The sequence below is a fragment of the Choloepus didactylus genome, chromosome X (genome assembly GCF_015220235.1).
Source record: "Choloepus didactylus isolate mChoDid1 chromosome X, mChoDid1.pri, whole genome shotgun sequence".
NCBI lineage: Eukaryota > Metazoa > Chordata > Mammalia > Pilosa > Megalonychidae > Choloepus > Choloepus didactylus.
This window is the reverse complement of record NC_051334.1, coordinates 85,997,750-86,007,087: the sequence shown is the minus strand read 5'-3', so window position 1 is coordinate 86,007,087 and position 9,338 is coordinate 85,997,750.

The window sequence follows — 9,338 nt, the reverse complement described above, 5'->3', positions numbered from 1 at the left end:
CAGTTGCCAAGAGATGGAAACAACCCAAATGTCCTTCAACAGCGGAGTGGATAAATAAAATGTGGTAAACACACATGATGGAATACTACACGGCAGTAAGAAGGAATGATGTTGTAAAACATATGACAACATGGATGAACCTTGAAGACATAATGCTGAGCAAAATAAGCCAGGCACAAAAAGAGAAAATGTTATATGCTACCACTAATGTGAACATTGAAAAATGTAAAACAAATTGTTTATAATATAGAATATAGGGAACTAGCAACAGAGAGCAATTAATGAAAGGAGGAAAAATAACCCAATAAGAACAGATAAACTATCATGGGCAAATTTAACGTTCTGGGAATGCCCAGGAATGACTATGGTTTGTTAATTTCTGATGCATATGGTAGGAACAAGTTCACAGAAAAGTTGCCACATTAGGTTATTTTCTTGGAGTAGAGTAGGAACATGTTGGAAATAAAGTAGTTATTTTAGGTTAGTTCTCTTTTCTTACTCCCTTGTTATGTTACGGTTTGTTTGAAATGTTTTTTATTGTATGTTTCTTTCTTAAATTAACTATATCAAAAAATGAGTAAATTAAAAAAAAATAATGAAAAAATATGCAGAGCCCCCTTGAGGAGCTGGTGGAGAATGCAGGGGTGTTGGACTTCACCACCTCAATAGTTACTGATGTACTCACATACATAGGGGACTGGTGGTTTCATGGGCTGAGCCCTCTACCACGGGACTTGACCTTGGCAAGACTGTTGCTGCAAAGGAGAGGCCAGGCCTGCCTATAATTGTGCCAAGAGCCTCCTCCTGAATGCCTCTGTGTTGCTCAGATGTGGCCCTCTCTCTCTAGCTAAGTCAGTTGACAGGCGAAATCACTGCCCTCCCCCTTAAGTGGGATCTGACACCCAGGGGAGTGAATCATCCTGGAAATGTGGAATATGACTCCCGGGGAGGAATCTAGACCCAGCATCGTGGAATGGAGAACATCTTCTTGACCAAAAGGGGGATGTAAAAGGAAATGAAATAAGTTTTAGTGGCTGAAAGACTCCAAAAGGAGCTGAGAGGTCACTCTGGTGGGCACTCTTACACACAATGTAGACAACCCTTTTAGGTTCTAATGAATTGGAATAGGTAGCAGTAAATACCTGAAACTATCAAATTACAACCCAGAACCCTTGAATCTTGAAGATGATTGTATAAAAATGTAGCTCATAAGGGGTGACAATCTGATTGGGAAAGCCATATGGACCACACTCCCGTTTGCCCAGTGTATGGATGAATGAATAGAAAAATGGGGGCAAAAAAACAAAAGGCACCCAGTGTTCTTTTTTACTTTGATTCTTCTTTTTCACTTTAATTTTTATGCTTATTATTTGTGTGTGTGTGGTAATGAAAATGTTCAAAATTAATTTTGGTGATGAATGCACAGCTATATAATGGTACTGTGAACAACTGATGGACACTTTGTATGACTGCATGGTATGTGAATATATCTCTATAAAAATGAATTTAAACAATACACAATTCACAAACACACACAAAAAGAAAAGTGGACATTTTAAATAATATAATGTAGCAATATTGGAAATCAGAGTCTCCTCTCTCCCAAGGGATTACTGCTGCTCTTTGTTATTGTTGTTATGTCTCTTTTTCTTTAGTAACTTTTGTGAACTAATACTGTAAAGTCCCTATTCATTATTGTGTGTGCCCACTGAAGTTTCTGCTCCATTATCTTAGTGGATAGCTAAGAACTGGACAGAATTTTCCTTAAAAACATGGAATCAGAGAGGGAACCTAAGACAGCAGCTAGGTGAGACATGGCAAAAAAAACACCTCCGTGAAAAATACTAGATAAAAACCAGAAAGTGACCCAGAACACCACTTCCAGCAATGTACTAGCTGGACAAGGTCTGCCAAAACCACAGGAACCGTGCACTTGGTAAAACCGGAGTCTGCATTCTGAAATGAGTGAGTAAGCTGGCTTAAAGTCCCATGGCTGCACTGCAGTGTGGGGAAACCAGGGGTTGGTATTTGGAGATGGACTATTTCTTCTTAAAAAAAAAAAAACAAAAAAAAACAGGAGCGGCTAAAGTTACAACAATGAGAACCGCGCAGTGAAGCATAGCAGGAGCGGGCAGTGCCAACCACTTGGTGTCTGGTGTGGAGGACAGCCCACTGCTGATTGCCTCAGGGCCAGGGGGGCAGGGGGGAGAGCCAAAAGGAGAAAGAAACCATGCCATTTGCAGCCAGCTCCCCAGCGTGTTGGCGACACTCCTGCCCGGGGCTCAACCCACAGCCCAGAGCTGCACCAGGAAACCCAGTATGATGGAGAGTGTATCCCACGGCACCGCGCACATGCCGCAATATCACACATGGACAGTGGCCTTGGGTGGACCCACAGCTAGTTGTCCCGGAGCTGGGAAGGCGGAGCTGTGCGAAAAGGGGGGGGGGTTGAGACACCCCATTCAGCCATTTTTGCATCAGGCTGGCAGCGCCCCTGCACAGCCCAGCAGCCCAGGGCTTCCCTTGAGGGACAACATGCACTTGTGATGTAGCACAGCCTTCGCTCAGCAGAGGCCCTGGAAGATCACAGCTGAGAAGGGGGGGTCGCTCAGAAAACCCACGGACCCTACGTCAATGCTGGGACTTGTGGGTCAGTGGCAGAGTAAATCTGTGGCAAGACTGAAATTAAGGCTTAGACTCTTGCAACAGCCTTGAATCTCTGGGAACACCTGGGAGTTTGAATATTAAAGCTGCCTGCCTCCCTAACCACCCACACACACGCCCCACATTCAGGGCGGACAGCACCAACAACACACCCAAACTGAGTGCCCAACTGAACCCCACAAGAATCATTTCCCCACACACCACAAAGTTGAGGAGAACTGACTTGAGAGGAATAGGTGACTCGCAGATGCCATCTGCTGGTTAGTTAGAGAAAGTGAACACCACTAAGTTGTAGATCTGAAAAATTAGATTGGTATTTTTTATAACTTGAAAGAACCCTATCAAACAAAGCAAATGTCAAGAGACCAAAGAGAACAGAAAATCTTAAAGCATTTGATAAAACCAGATGATATGGAGAACCCAATCCCAAACACCCAAATAAAATGATCAGAAGAGACACAGTACTTGGCACAATTAATCAAAGAACTACAGTAAAAGAATGAGAGCATGGCACAAGACATAAAGGGCATGAACAAGAACATGGCACAGGATATAAAGGACAAAAAGAAGACCCTAGAAGGCTAGGCCTCCCTATATTTGTGCCTAAGAGTCTCCTCCTGAATGCCTCTTTGTTGCTCAGATGTGGCCTTCTCTCTCTGGCTAAGCCAACTTGAAAGGTGAAATCACTGCCCTCCCCCCTACGTGGGATCAGACACCCAGGGGAGTGAATCTCCCTGGCAACGTGGAATATGACTCCCTGGGGAGGAATGTAGACCCGGCATCGTGGGACTGGAGAACATCTTCTTGACCAAAAGGGGGATGTGAAAGGAAATGAATAAGCTTCAGTGGCAGAGAGATTCCAAAACGAGCCGAGAGATAACTCTGGTGGGCACTCTTACGCACACTTTAGACAACCCTTTTTAGGTTCTAAAGAATTGGGGTAGCTGGTGGTGGATACCTGAAACTATCAAACTACAACCCAGAACCCATGAATCTCGAAGACAGTTGTATAAAAATGTAGCTTATGAGGGGTGACAATGGGATTGGGAAAGCCATAAGGACCAAACTCCACTTTGTCTAGTTTATGGATGGATGTGTAGAAAAGTAGGGGAAGGAAACAGACAAAGGTACCCAGTGTTCTTTTTTACTTCAATTGCTCTTTTTCACTCTAATTATTATTCTTGTTATTTTTGTGTGTGTGCTAATGAAGGTGTCAGGGATTGATTTAGGTGATGAATGTACAACTATGTAATGGTACTGTAAACAATCGAAAGTACGATTTGTTTTGTATGACTGCGTGGTATGTGAATATATCTCAATAAAATGAAGATTAAAAAAAAAATAGATAGGGGTGATGAATGCCCAACTATATGATGGTACTGTGAACAGTTGATTGTGCACCATGGATGATTGTATGGTATGTGAATATATCTCAATAAAATGGTATTTAATTAAAAAAAAAAAGGAACACAGTTGGGACATAAGGAAAAAAAGGAAATATAAAATGTAAGCTTTCTATCAATGTTGAATTTCTTGAACTTCTTACCTGCACTTAAAAAGATTGCATAAAAGAATGTTCTTGTCCATGGGAAAGGTATATATGAATTATATTGTTTGTTCAAAGATATGTGTAGCTTGCCTTCATATGTTCAGAGGACAGAGCAATAGATGATGGATGATAGATAGGGAGGGAGGGAGGGAAGGAGTGAGGGACAGAAAGAAAGAAGTGGTGGTGTGACAGGATGTTTAAGGTGGTGGATCGGGGTATCAGGGGAGGGGGTTCGGGGTATGATGGAGTTTTATGTATGGGGTTTGTACTGTTTTTGCAACTGTTCCTGTAAGATTGAATTTAATTCAAAATAAAATTTATTAAATTACAAAAAGACATAGATTGGCAGAATGGATCAAAAAAAATCAACCATCAATATGTTGCATACAAGAGAATCATCTTAGACACAGGGACACAGAGGAAGTGAAACTCAAAGGATAGAAAAAAATATTTCATACAAGCTATAGATAAAAGAAAGCAGGAGTAGCAATATTAATGTCAGATAAAATGGACTTTAAATGCAAGGATGTTATGAGAGACAACGAAGGCCACTAGATACTAATAAAAGGGGCGATTCAACAACAAGAAATAACAATCATAAATGTTTATACACCCAATCAAAGTGCCACTAAATACATGAGAGAAACACTGGCAAACCTAAAGGATGAATAGATGTTTCCAAAATAATTCTGAGAGACTTCAACACATCACTCTCTCCTATAGGTAGATCAACCAGACAGAAGACCAATCAGGAAATTGAAAACCTATAAAATCTGATAAATTAATTGAATTTAAAAGACAATATAGAACATTACATCTCAAATCACCAGGATAACCATTCTTCTATAGTGCTCACAGAACTTTCTCCAGAATAGATCATATGCTGGGCCATAAAACAGCCCTCAACAAATTTTAAAAAATTGACATTATTCAAAGCACATTCTCTGACCACAATGGAATACAATTAGAAGTCAATAACAATCAGAGACAGAAAATTCACAAACACCTGAAGGTTAAACAACACACTCCTAAACAATCAGTGGGTTAAAGAAGAAATAGGAAGAGAAATTCCTAAATATATAGAGAAGAATGAAAATGAGAAAACAACATAACAAAACCTATGGGATGCAGCAAAAGCAGTACTGAGGAGGATTTTTATAGCACTAAATGCATACATTAAAAAGGAAGAAAGAGCTAAAATCAAAGAACTAATGGAACAACTGAAGAAGCTAGAAAATGAACAGCAAACCAATCCTAAACCAAGTAGAAGAAAAGAAATAACAAGGATTAAAGCTGAAATAAATGACATAAAGAACAAAAAAAAACAATAGAGAGAAAAAATAACACCAAAAGTTGGTCCTTTGACAAGATCAACAAGATTGAGAAGCCCCTAGCAAAACCGACAAAATCAAAAAGAGAGTAGAGCCATATGAAAACAAACAATGAACGAGAAATGTGACATTATTGCAGATCCTGAAGAAATTAAAAAAATTATAAGAGGATATTATGAACAACTGTATGCCAAAAAACTGGATAAAGTAGAGGAAATGGACAATTTCCTGGAAACATATGAACAACCTAGACCGACCAGAGAAGAAATAGAAGACCTCAACCAACCCATCACAAGCAAAGAGATCCAATCAGTCATCAAAAAGCTTACCACAAACAAATGTCCAGGGACAGATGGCTTCACAGGAGAATTCTACCAAAATTTCCAAAAAGAACTGACACCAATCTTACTTAAACTCTTTCAAAACACTGAAGAAAATGGAACACTACCTAACTCATTTTATGAAGCTAACATCAATCTAATACCAAAACCAGTCAAAGATGCTACAAAAAAGGAAAATTACAGGCCAATCTCCCTAATGAATATGGATGCAAAAATTCTCAACAAAATACTTGCAAATCAAATCCAAAGACACATTTAAAACATCATACACCATGATCAAGTGGGGTTCATTCCAGGCACGCAAGGATGGTTCAACATAAGAAAATCAATGTATTATAGCACATTAACAAATCAAAAGAGAAAAATCAAATGATCATCTCAATAGATGCTGAAAAAGTATTCGACAAAATCCAACATCGCTTTTTGACAAAAACACTTCAAAAGGTAGGAATTGAAGGAAACTTCCTCAATATGATAAAGAGCATATATGAAAAACCCACAGCCAGCATAGCACCCAATGGTGAGAGACTGAAAGCCTTCCCTCTAAGATCAGGAACAAGACAAGGATGCCCGCTATCACCACTGTTATTCAACATTGTGCTACAAATGCTAGCCAGGGCAAACTGGCAAGAAAAAAGAAATAAAAGTCATCCAAATTGGAAAGGAAAAACTAAAACTGTCATTATTTGCAGATGATATGATCTTATATCCGGAAACCCTGAGAAACTGACATTAGCTACTAGAGTTAATAAACAAATTTAGCAAAGTAGTGGGATATTTAATGCACATAAGTCAGTAATGTTTCTACATGCTAGAAATGAACAAAGTGAAGAGACACTAAAGTAAAAGATACCATATTCAATAGCAACGAAAAAAAAAACCAATTACCTAGGAATAAACAGAACGAAAGATGTAAAAGACCTGTACAAAGAAAACTACATAACTCTACTAAAAGAAATAGAAGGGGACCTAAAAGATGGAAAAATATTCGATGTTCATGGATAGGAAGGCTAAATGTCATTAAGATGTCAATTCTACCCAAACTCATCTACAGATTCAATGCAATTCCAATCAAAATTCCAACAACCTACTTTGCAGACTTGGAAAAGCCAGTTTTCAAATTTATTTGGAAAGGGAAGATGCCTAGAATTGCTAAAAAAACTCTAAAAAAGAAAAACGAAGTGGGAGGAGTTACACTCCCTGACTTTGAGGGTTATTATAAAGCCACAGTAGCCAACACAGTATGATACTGGCCCAAAGATAGACATATTGATCAACGGAATTGAATTGAGAATTCAGAGACAGACCCCCAGATCTACGGCCAACTGATCTTTGATAAGGCTCCCAAAGCCACTGAACTGGGACATAACAGACTTTTCAACAATTGGGGCTGGGAGAGCTGGATATCCATATCCAAAAAAATGAAGGAGGACCCCTACCTCACACTCTTCACAAAAATTAACTCAAAGTGGATCAAATATCTCAATATAAAAGACAGTACCACAAAACTCCTAGAAGATAATGTAGGTAAACAACTTCAAGACCTTGTATTAGGCAGCCACTTCCTAGACCTTCCTAAAAGAAAAAATAGATAAATGGGAGCTCCTCAAACTTAGAACTTTCTGTACCACAAAGGAATTTGTCCAGAAAGTGAAGAGGCAGCCAACTCAATGGGAAAAATTATTTGGAAACCATGTATGTGACAAAAGACTGATATCTTGCATATATAAAGAAATCCTACAACTCAATGACAATAGTACAGACAGCCCAATTAGAAAATGGGCAAAAGATATGAAAAGACAGTTCTCTGAAGAGGAAATAAAAATGGCCAAGAAACACATGAAAAAATGTTTACCTTTACTAGGTATTAGAGAGATGCAAATTAAGACCACAATGAGATACCATCTCATACCAATTAGAATGGCTGCCATTAAACAAACAGGAAACTACAAATGCTGGAGAGCACGTGGAGAAACTGGAACTATTATTCATTGTTGGTGGGACTGTATAATGGTTCAGCCACTCTGGAAGTCAGTCTGGCAGTTCCTTAGAAAATTAGGTATAGATTTATGCTTTGATCCAGCATTTGCACTTCTCTGTATATACCCGGAAGTTCTGAAAGCAGTGACATGAACAGATATCTGCGTGCCAAGGTTCATAGCAGCATTATTCACAGTTGCCAAGAGATGGAAACAACCCAAATGTCCTTCAACAGCGGAGTGGATAAATAAAATGTGGTAAACACACATGATGGAATACTACACGGCAGTAAGAAGGAATGATGTTGTAAAACATATGACAACATGGATGAACCTTGAAGACATAATGCTGAGCAAAATAAGCCAGGCACAAAAAGAGAAAATGTTATATGCTACCACTAATGTGAACATTGAAAAATGTAAAACAAATTGTTTATAATATAGAATATAGGGGAACTAGCAACAGAGAGCAATTAATGAAAGGAGAAAAATAACCCAATAAGAACAGATAAACTATCATGGGCAAATTTAACGTTCTGGGAATGCCCAGGAATGACTATGGTTTGTTAATTTCTGATGCATATGGTAGGAACAAGTTCACAGAAAAGTTGCCACATTAGGTTATTTTCTTGGAGTAGAGTAGGAACATGTTGGAAATAAAGTAGTTATTTTAGGTTAGTTCTCTTTTTCTTACTCCCTTGTTATGTTACGGTTTGTTTGAAATGTTTTTTTATTGTATGTTTCTTTCTTAAATTAACTATATCAAAAAATGAGTAAATTAAAAAAAAATAATGAAAAAATATGCAGAGCCCCCTTGAGGAGCTGGTGGAGAATGCAGGGGTGTTGGACTTCACCACCTCAATAGTTACTGATGTACTCACATACATAGGGGACTGGTGGTTTCATGGGCTGAGCCCTCTACCACGGGACTTGACCTTGGCAAGACTGTTGCTGCAAAGGAGAGGCCAGGCCTGCCTATAATTGTGCCAAGAGCCTCCTCCTGAATGCCTCTGTGTTGCTCAGATGTGGCCCTCTCTCTCTAGCTAAGTCAAGTTGACAGGCGAAATCACTGCCCTCCCCCTTAAGTGGGATCTGACACCCAGGGGAGTGAATCATCCTGGAAATGTGGAATATGACTCCCGGGGAGGAATCTAGACCCAGCATCGTGGAATGGAGAACATCTTCTTGACCAAAAGGGGGATGTAAAAGGAAATGAAATAAGTTTTAGTGGCTGAAAGACTCCAAAAGGAGCTGAGAGGTCACTCTGGTGGGCACTCTTACACACAATGTAGACAACCCTTTTTAGGTTCTAATGAATTGGAATAGGTAGCAGTAAATACCTGAAACTATCAAATTACAACCCAGAACCCTTGAATCTTGAAGATGATTGTATAAAAATGTAGCTCATAAGGGGTGACAATCTGATTGGGAAAGCCATATGGACCACACTCCCGTTTGCCCAGTGTATGGATGA